The sequence below is a fragment of the Hippoglossus hippoglossus genome, chromosome 3 (assembly GCF_009819705.1).
Source record: "Hippoglossus hippoglossus isolate fHipHip1 chromosome 3, fHipHip1.pri, whole genome shotgun sequence".
Taxonomy (NCBI): Eukaryota; Metazoa; Chordata; class Actinopteri; order Pleuronectiformes; family Pleuronectidae; genus Hippoglossus; species Hippoglossus hippoglossus.
This window is the reverse complement of record NC_047153.1, coordinates 26,221,679-26,231,909: the sequence shown is the minus strand read 5'-3', so window position 1 is coordinate 26,231,909 and position 10,231 is coordinate 26,221,679. Positions and strand designations below refer to the sequence as shown.

General features: G+C 39.9%; 1 long non-coding RNA gene across 1 annotated transcript; it reads left to right on the top strand.

The window, feature by feature from the left end:
• The first annotated feature begins 624 nt into the window (after nt 1–624).
• Nucleotides 625–2,033, top strand: LOC117753292. Its single transcript, XR_004612228.1, has 2 exons — nt 625–683; nt 1,018–2,033. It is a non-coding gene; the product is annotated as an uncharacterized LOC117753292 (long non-coding RNA).
• Nucleotides 2,034–10,231: the final 8,198 nt, after the last annotated feature.

Sequence of the window (10,231 nt, the reverse complement as noted above, 5' to 3'; positions counted from 1 at the left end):
TCATGTACTTTGTTTTCCTTCCTTTATTAAACCTTACTCAGCCTTGAATGTGCAAGTATGAAAGAAACTTTGACTTTAATCTGCTAAACAGAGCTGCTGTGATTTGGGTGTTTATTAAACCACCGCCAGATGACCCGAGGTTTCTGTTGTGTGACTGGTCGGGCACCGCAGCTGTTGCTTTTATGCTAAACCCCTCCGTGGAGATGCTGCTGATTGTGGGATTAGCACACAGGTCTCCTCCCCTGGTCACTGCTTTTACCGCAGGTTTGTTTCATGACAATCTCTCTTTAGATCTCTCTTTTAGACGTCATTAGTGAATAGTCAATGCAACAACCTAATCGTGTGCACAATGTGTGCACTCTTCCATGATAGGTTAGTGTACAGGAGTGTTTTATTGTCTAAAAAAACAGCAAGGTTAAAGCATAGCAAGCATCTGATTCTTGGGTTTGGTGCAAACAGGGTTGAAATAATTTTAAATCCTTTATGTCTGCAGTACAACTACACCTGCACTAATGGAGAGATGTCATGGAATCAATCATTTTAACCATAGTAACATTTCTTTTTTCAAATGACTTTGACTTTCTCACTAAAATACAGTGGGGCAAAAAAGTATTTAGTCAGCCACCAATTGTGCAAGTTCTCCCACTTAAAAAGATGAGAGATGCCTGTAATTTTCATCATAGGTACACTTCAACTATGAGAGACAGAATGGGGGGAAAGAATCCAGGAAATCACATTGTAGGATTTTTAATGAATTAATTGGTAAATTCCTCGGTAAAATAAGTATTTGGTCACCTACAAACAAGCAAGATTTCTGGCTCTCACAGACCTGTAACTTCTTCAAGAGGCTCCTCTGTCCTCCACTCGTTACCTGTATTAATGGCACCTGTTTGAACTCGTTATCAGTATAAAAGACACCTGTCCACAACCTCAAACAGTCACAATCCAAACTCCACTATGGCCAAGACCAAAGAGCTGTCAAAGGACACCAGAAACAAAATTGTAGACCTGCACCAGGCTGGGAAGACTGAATCTGCAATAGGTAAGCAGCTTGGTGTGAAGAAATCAACTGTGGGAGCAATTATTAGAAAATGGAAGACATACAAGACCATGATAATCTCCCTCGATCTGGGGCTCCACGCAAGATCTCACCCCGTGGGGTCAAAATGATCACAAGAGCGGTGAACAAAAATCCCAGAACCACACGGGGGGACCTAGTGAATGACCTGCAGAGAGCTGGGACCAAAGTAACAAAGGCTACCATCAGTAACACACTACGCCGCCAGGGACTCAAATCCTGCAGTGCCAGACGTGTCCCCCTGCTTAAGCCAGTACATGTTGAGAGCATTTGGATGATCCAGAAGAGGATTGGGAGAATGTCATATGGTCAGATGAAACCAAAATAGAACTTTTTGGTAAAAACTCAACTCGTCGTGTTTGGAGAAGAAAGAATGCCGAGTTGCATCCAAAGAACACCATACCTACTGTGAAGCATGGGGGTGGAAACATCATGCTTTGGGGCTGTTTTTCTGCAAGGGGACCAGGACGACTGATCCGTGTAAAGGAAAGAATGAATGGGGCCATGTATCGTGAGATTTTGGGTGAAAACCTCCTTCCATCAGCAAGGGCATTGAAGATGAAACGTGGCTGGGTCTTTCAGCATGACAATGATCCCAAACACACCGCCCGGGCAATGAAGGAGTGGCTTTGTAAGAAGCATTTCAAGGTCCCGGAGTGGCCTAGCCAGTCTCCAGATCTCAACCCCATAGAAAATCTGTGGAGGGAGTTGAAAGTCTGTGTTGCCCAGCGACAGCCCCAAAACATCACTGCTCTAGAGGAGATCTGCATGGAGGAATGGGCCAAAATACCAGCAACAGTGTGTGAAAAGCTTGTGAAGACTTACAGAAAACGTTTGACCTCTGTCATTGCCAACAAAGGGTATATAACAAAGTATTGAGATGAACTTTTGTTATTGACCAAATACTTATTTTCCACCATAATTTGCAAATAAATTCTTTAAAAATCCTACAATGTGATTTCCTGGATTTTTTTTTTCTCATTTTGTCTCTCATAGTTGAGGTATACCTATGATGAAAATTACAGGCCTCTCTCATCTTTTTAAGTGGGAGAACCTGCACAATTGGTGGCTGACTAAATACTTTTTTGCCCCACTGTATAACGATTACCATTGACATCAATATAACAGTATATTTTAGGAAAAAATTACAAATTTGCATCTACAAAACAGAGCAATAAAAGTAAGTGCACTCTGGCTTTGTAGTTCTGCATTTTGCTTTACATTGTTGCCCTGGCTGCAATTACTGTGCTCAGGCTCTAAGAAAAGTGGGCCACTGTTACACATACTGTACTCTGTCACTGAGAGACAGCCAGCCTGACATCCAAAGCAAATACAATTCCTTACAGATTTTTCCCCCTATAGTACCCATTATCTGTCAATGAAAAAGATACATTTCAAACTTGTAATAGTTTTTAGTTTTTTTTAACAGTGGAAACTAATTAATATGGTGAACTTGTTTGTAAACAGTTGCTGTACAAAGCAATATAGTGTTTAACTGAAGTCATGTTTGTGATCACCTGGCAACTGTAAGGCCCAATCCCATTTCACCCCTTGGCCCTACCCCTTGTCTTTGAGGGTTATCTTGCCCCTTGAAACAGAGTCACAAGGGGTGGTGGTTGAAATCTTCCCCTACGAATTGGGACAGCCCTTCAAGAAGCCGTTACATCATCAGCAGTCATCGCAAAAACCTGACACGTCATCAGTAGTCGTCGTTGTAAACGTACGAGACAGTTTTGCCAGGGATGTCATTGTAGTTACATTGCTGAGATCTTGAATAAACCAATGCTATTGTTTGCAGTTACTAAAGTGACAAATCTATAATATCCAAATAGCATTATTGCACTTATGAATCAAAAGCATACAGGTGGCTAGCAGAGGTCTGTATGCAACCCTGCCAGGATGCTTTGTTATTAGAGAAGCAGTAAAGTTCAGTAACTCCGCTGCTTTACGCATGGTCAATTAAGTGCATCGTGTGTGAGGTGGGGTGTGATATGAAATTATGTGAAAATACGGCACTATCGTGCAAAAAAAGATCACTAGTGTGCTAACGCTAGCATGCTAACGCTAGCGCTCTCATGATCGTTTTTTTAAAGGTTGTTGTGTAAAAAGTGACGATAATACATTGAAATTATATTAAACTAAGATATTACAATCATCATTTTTAAATCCTTATTAATGGAGAAAATATTACATTTGTGAGTCTATCTCCCAGCTTGCCGGTGATTGGCAAGGCATTCTGGGTACCCCTAGGTTTGAAGTGATGGTCTGAAAAATCTCCATTTCGAGGGCTTTAAAGGCCTACCACTCGGCCCTACCCCTACACATGAACGTGCAACACAAAGGGGAAGGGCTAAGGGGTAGGGCCAAGGTGTGAAATGGGATTGGGCCTAAATCCAATAGGCTATCCCTTCTCTTTTAGTTCTGTTCTGAGAGGGAACCAAAGCAGTGAAGTTGCGGTCAGGATGAGCTTAGCAATGAGCTGAAACTCTCTATGAAGCTCCACCAAGATGAGGGGAGCTTCAGATGCATATAAAAAACCTCTGTATCCTCTCCACTACAAGCTATTATCTTTCACATTGTGTCATTGTTTTCATATTGCCATTTGATACATTGTTATTGTACCAACATTGATTATAGGGGCTTTAATGAGCTGATAAAGCCGTGATTCAATTATTCAACACAAACAAATTAGGCAGTTGCTAAATCCTCATTGAAGTTAAGGCTCATCTAGAAGTAACAGCCATCTCAGCTTTGAACTAGTAAATAAAATTACTGTTGTTTGGAATAGTTGACATACTTACATTAAACTGTAAATTAACTTGTTAATACTATATACTATATTTTTGACTGTATCTATGCCCCCATTGGTTGTAAAGGTTGCTTCTCTCTGCCTTTGTAGAGCAGTCATTTCGATACCTGCAGGTCAAAACTATTATTGGCATCTTAAAAAACAAATATGTCATCTGTAAATTACACAGCATGACTGTACAAAGCAATTCTTGAGTCATGTTTACTTCATGCAGCTACAACAACTTTTACCGACAGATAACCTGTCCTTCCAAGTTGGCGAACAGATAATGAATGACCTTGTGTAATGCAAATTGGTTACTCCTTTATTAAGCCTAATCTAATTAAGATCCCCCTTCACACATTATTAAGGGAAGCCAATAAACAAATGCCTGGTATAAGAGATTTGGCATGGGAGCATAATCATAAACACGTCTTTAATTTCACAACAACACCGCAGTGTTGATTGGCGCCATGCTGCTGGCCATATGTCCTTGAAAATAGACAGTAACTAAATAATTGTGTACTTGTTAGATTTAAATTCCACACACAATGTGTGTGATATGCAAGTGATTTCACCAATGTAATTAGGTCTTCAATTGAAACAGTACACTGAGGCAGCAGTTGTTCAACACAACTCAATACAGGGAAAGTGAGTGTGTCCTTAAAAAAAAACCTGCAGACAAATGTCATAAAAAAGAGGTGCACAGCAGCTCCCTTCTTCTCATTGAGACTCTCTTTGCCATCCCCACCCTCCTCCCCGTCTGCCACCCTTAACTTGGGAGTAGGGCCTCCCCCAATGATGCCTCCAGATTGCACTCGTAACAATGTGACTGGGCCCCGATGCAGGCATCCACATTTTCATATCTGAGGCCAATGATAGATGAGGCAATCTGAACAAGTTGTGCTGAGAGATACATCAGGAGGCAGACAGGCCCAGATAAAGGGAAGAGAAGACTGGGCCCCCATTGTCACCCGTCCTCCACTCCATGGATATATAGTGGTTCCCCCAGGACCAATATCTCACATACATATTCAAAAGGTACAACCGCAGCCACCCCAGGGACAGATGCTAAAGCAGCTAAAACGAAAAAAGCTGTCCAGGAAGCTGTTGGCTCTGCTCCCCTCTACCAGCCTCCCAACACTGGCTTACAGACTTAATGACTGGCCCACTTTGGCTTATCGTTTGGCCTGCTAGTGGTTATGCGGCTGTTCATCTGGTAATGTTTTGCTAAACATGCAGGTTTACGAGAAAGTTGACACTGTCATCAACTTCCATCCTCCAGTGCAATTTAAAACTCCTGTCGGACCAGTGATGAATAATTCAGAGACTGTCATTTAATGAAGCTATTGTGATTTGACCTCACAAATGAATAAATGTCTAATCTAATTTATTAAGCCCACTGCAGGTCAGAGCCCTTTCACCCTTTTATCTTTGTCACAAAGTATAAGTGATATTAAAAAGAAAGAGTTCAGCTCTTTTATGGTGTCTCATTGTTGTTGAGGTAGCTTCTTTTTTTTTAAGGTAGTAATCAAAGCTACAACTCATTGTACCCTGGAAATAATTAAGGCACACCAAGGCCACCACAGAGAGAACAACTTGTTCTCTGTTGCTCCTGAGAATTAGTGAGATAAGGGTCAATCTCTCTAGAATATTGAGCATTATTTTTTCCCACAAAACACACAAGATAAGATCTGTTAAGACAGGGCCACTAGGTGCATGTGCAGCCTGTGATGGCTGCATCGCTGTTCCATCTCGCGAGCGTGTATGTTGTTCACACAGAGTGTGTCTGCCGCGTGTCGGACGCGCAGCTGCTAGATGAGGTTTCTGGTGTGACTGCTGTGTTTCCTATGTGCTCAACTAAATGTTAGGACTCTACATTATGAAGCCCTGCATCTTCCACTCCTGCGATAACAATAATATCCTTGTTAAAACAAATCAGTGCATTGCTGGAGTGTTTTTGCTTTGAAATGGGTACAGGAAGTGCTGCAATGTGACATGTTTGTTTGTGACATAGTCAACGGATAGACAATGAAACTGTAGTGAAAGCTCATTTTCACTGTCAATCTTGCTGTGGACCACATGTGGTACTTGGAGAAAATAGGCGAGACCCCGTCTCTGTAGAAGAGCAGTGCGGCACACAGGCAGTGAGCTGCTCCAACCTGATAATATGGGCACTGAAATGAAAAGCAAGATGCTCCACACACACTGCTCATGCATCCAGTGGGGCCCGAGCATTCAGGATATCTCAGTACAGTGGTTGTCAAGTGGTCAGGACTCCAACATGCAATCACCACGAGCCAGACCCCACTCTCTCTCTCACTCTCTTTCTATGTATGTATGTATGTATGTATATATAAAATAAAGGACAATCATTTATAATATTATACATATGAGTATTCTTTGAACGTGGGCAGTTACCCATGCTCAGCCAGAAACTCTCGGATCCTGATGCATTATGGGTATCTAAGAAGGAAACGTGAGACAGAAGCTTAATGTTTGATATTCCACATTAGTTTGTAAAAGATACTTCGTTTTCGCAGTTTAATTTTCTTCTTTTTTTCTTTCTCTACAGTCTCTTGTACATTTGGATGTGGTGGACAATTTTTCATTTTTCATAATTTATGAAGTCATGATATATAGAGAAATGTATTAGGAGCCAATCACTCAGTCCCAGAGGGACCCCCTGTAATGTCAGGCCGAATTTATCAGAGCAATTTGACATGCATTATTGCCTCCAGTTCACAGTGTGCTTCATGTTCATGTGCATTTCAGTGGTGTGAAGAAGTCCCCAATTTATGTGAAGCTTTAGTCATACACGATCAAACACAATATGACTGCAGGAACACTTTGCCTCACAACAGCTTATCCAATACAAAGAAAATAAAAAGTGAACTGTTGAACAAAGCTTAACATTAGAAAAAAAACGTTACACAGAAATTCAGATGAGCTTAAAATGGAGTTGGGACCTGCAGAATATTTCCTGGTGCATAAAAAATTTGTGAACTGCTCAGTTAACTAATTATAGCGAGTTCAGTGATAAATTCTTTAAGCGGGCATGTTACATTTCAGTTTGAAATGAACTTTGGGAGACACCAGCACATGCCACAGAGCAGCAGGCTTTTCAAATCAATACGCACTTTAAAGTGCATTACCATGCAATGATAATGTAACTTTGACAAAAATGGTGTTGACGGTGATGGATTGCCTGTGTAAAGCAAGTCTGCAAGATGATATTCATATGGTAGCTACTGAACAATGACACGCACAGACACCTACATGATATGTTACATTTTGCTACCCAAACAGCCATTGATATTCACAATGTAGACTGCTTTTACCAATGAATATTAAAATGAAAAAACCCAAATACAAAGTCTTAAATATTTCTGACTGAATAAAGCAACAGTGAAAAAATCTAACGTCATTCATCAAATCTTTGTGGGTGTGGTTGAATCGTATTCGCTATACAGCAGCAACATAAGCCAGCAGGCCATAACTTTCATAACATTTGAATTTTCAAGTCGCAGTAACACAGCAGATAGCGCAGTTAGCTCCCCTCATAGAAAAAACGTCCACATGAAACCAGGGATACAGGTTAACTGTAGAGTGGACATATAGTTAGCAAACATTGTGGTGAAGAGTGTGATTTTGATATATAAGAATTCAGTTACTAAACGACAAATCATTTTTTTCTTGTCACAAGAAATCGTCTTGTCCTGACTGGTTGGGCAGACGTTTGTGACATTTTCCGTCTGAGCTGAAACCACTTCAACAAATGAGGGGAGCACAGAGAAAACAATAAAGACAGTAATCTCTGAACTAATCGTCTTCTGAATATGACAGAAAATATTGGTGTTCATGCACGGGCCACAGTGATAATCTAAAGATCATGTTGTCGGAGCCTTTAAGACCAAATGTTGACATGTTTCTAAATTTGGATGCCTTTCCGAGGCCATTATTAAATGTCAGTCAGCGTCCAAGACAGACACACAGTATACTGGAAACCTGTGGTACACAAATACATATGAATGAATTGTTAACTTGCACCTTTGCTCACATTCATTTCCTAGAGATTATTCTTTGTGTTGGAGTATCAATGTGGCCAGTAAATTCCTCCAGACTAGCTGCCTTGACAGACAAGGACTGACAGCAAAGACAAAGCCATCAAATTAGAAAATGAAAAAGCCATCCACCTTAAACGCTTTGGTTCTTCCCCAGTACCTTTTATAGTAATTACAAAATATACAATTGAGTTGCAGCCATCAAACGATTTTTCTGCCATCGTGGAATGATATTCCAATTTTATGCTCTGCTACTCTGAAAGACAGCAACAAATAGCAAGAGAGCTTATAACATTCTCTATATGATTGTGATGTTGTTTTGAGTGGACACTGTGACAGAAAATTACAGGGATAATTACATTATATTTAAAAAAGAATTTTTACTATGTTACATCATGACAGTATCATTATAACTTCAGAAAGTATATAATTATACAGGGTAAGTGGAACACAGAAAGCACTATGAATGCATTTAAAGCAGGAATATGATTTTAGTGGTGTCAGTTTAGCTTTGGGAGTTTTATAAAAAAAAAAAGAAATACTGTTGTAATGTAATTTTAATTATAAAACAGAACATATCAAACAGCTGCCCTGCACAAGACCTCAGCTATCTGACTGTGATGCTTTCTGGAGCTGCACTTTTACTGGCTTAGTCCTTTATAACTCATAGTGCCTGTGTTAAGGTTCAACTGATACACGTGCTCGACTCATCTCAGTCTTAGCTGTCAATCATGACGTAACCAGATTAAAGAGAAATCTGAACACTTGGGACATACATACATGTGATATATGAACTGTATCAGCTCAATCTTTGAGAAACATTTATTTGACTTTGATGTACTTTTAACAGGGTTTATGATTTTTGCTGCAGCCAGCCACCAGGTACAAGATACAGATGATTTGGCTTGACTTTTGTGAAACTGTCATGTTGTCCATCTTTATGCGCAGTCTATGGTTTTAACAGTACACTAAAGATCAACAAGTTATTTTAGCACAAGGGCTAGCTAGCTTTTTTACAGTGTGCCTTGTCATATTAAATAATTGTGAATATATTTCAAACGCCACTTCTCAGATGCTCTGAAGCTCAAACAAGCTGACAGTGACCGAGCTGGAGACAAGCTACTCTGATGTGCTTCTGCACTGTATGTTTTTAATTTGAAAAGGTCATTACAGGTTGAATACAAATTTTTACCCCACATTCACAATAATTTCGAATTTTGTACACTCATAATGTACAACTTAGTATAAAAAATACCACTAATAAATAGTAAACCTGTTACACTGCTTAGCTTGTATATGAAAACTAAAGTGTCTATACTGTAATATTGATAGAAAAGTACAACATATGTCTCTCATCACCAAAGTGAAGGGGGGTGCTGGTGAGCCGATACACATGCTCAACTAGATACGAAAGGTAGAAACACACGAAACAACCTTATGATTGCTTCACATATAAAATGTGAAGCAATCATAACATAACATGTCTTTACATGAAAGTAGAGCAATGAGGTGAGTTGATTATGTTTGCTTACAGACCAGAAACAAAGGTCTGTCTGGCTTTGTCAACGGATTTAAAAAATATATTTGTGTACCAGCACCTCTAAAGCTCACTAATTAACACATTATGTTTTGTTGGTTTTAATATATGAAGTAAGATGTTGAAAGGAGAGGTGTGCTGTACTACAATTAATTTAATTAATAAGCTGGTGTTTAAATACTAGCTGTGTGTCAAGTAATAACCCAGCCTGAACAAATATAGGCCACTTGCTTATAAAGGTTTGGTTAAACAAATCCTGAGGGGCTGAAATTGTCTTCAACTTCCAATGGCTTTTATATGAAATCCAGCATGCAGCCTACATTTCTACAGCATGAATTCCACGTGTCCAACAGCAGTCAGACTCACCACTTTGTTGCATCAACCTGTTAATTACAGTTTTTCTGATCCAAATTAAGCTGCTACCAGGCAAGGCTGAAATACTTTCTATGTTCAAAATCTGCTGTAGTTACTGGGTAGCATTCATGGTGGTTTGACATTTACGAACCGGGATAGACAGATAAATGATGTCTCTGTTAAACAGATACTGAAAGTGTTGGACGTGATCTGCCGGTGGCTGAAGGGGTGGAGTAAAAAAACCCAGACGTCAAGTCGGACCCTTTCTACTTCTCGTAGGGTCAGTGAGACAAGAATGACAGATCTCGCAGTGTTTGCTTTTTTCGTTGCAGATGAAACGGATGTTAAGGAAATCCCTGTGTTTTTGCAAGAAGTATACAATGAACAACGAAGATGACTGAGAACATTTA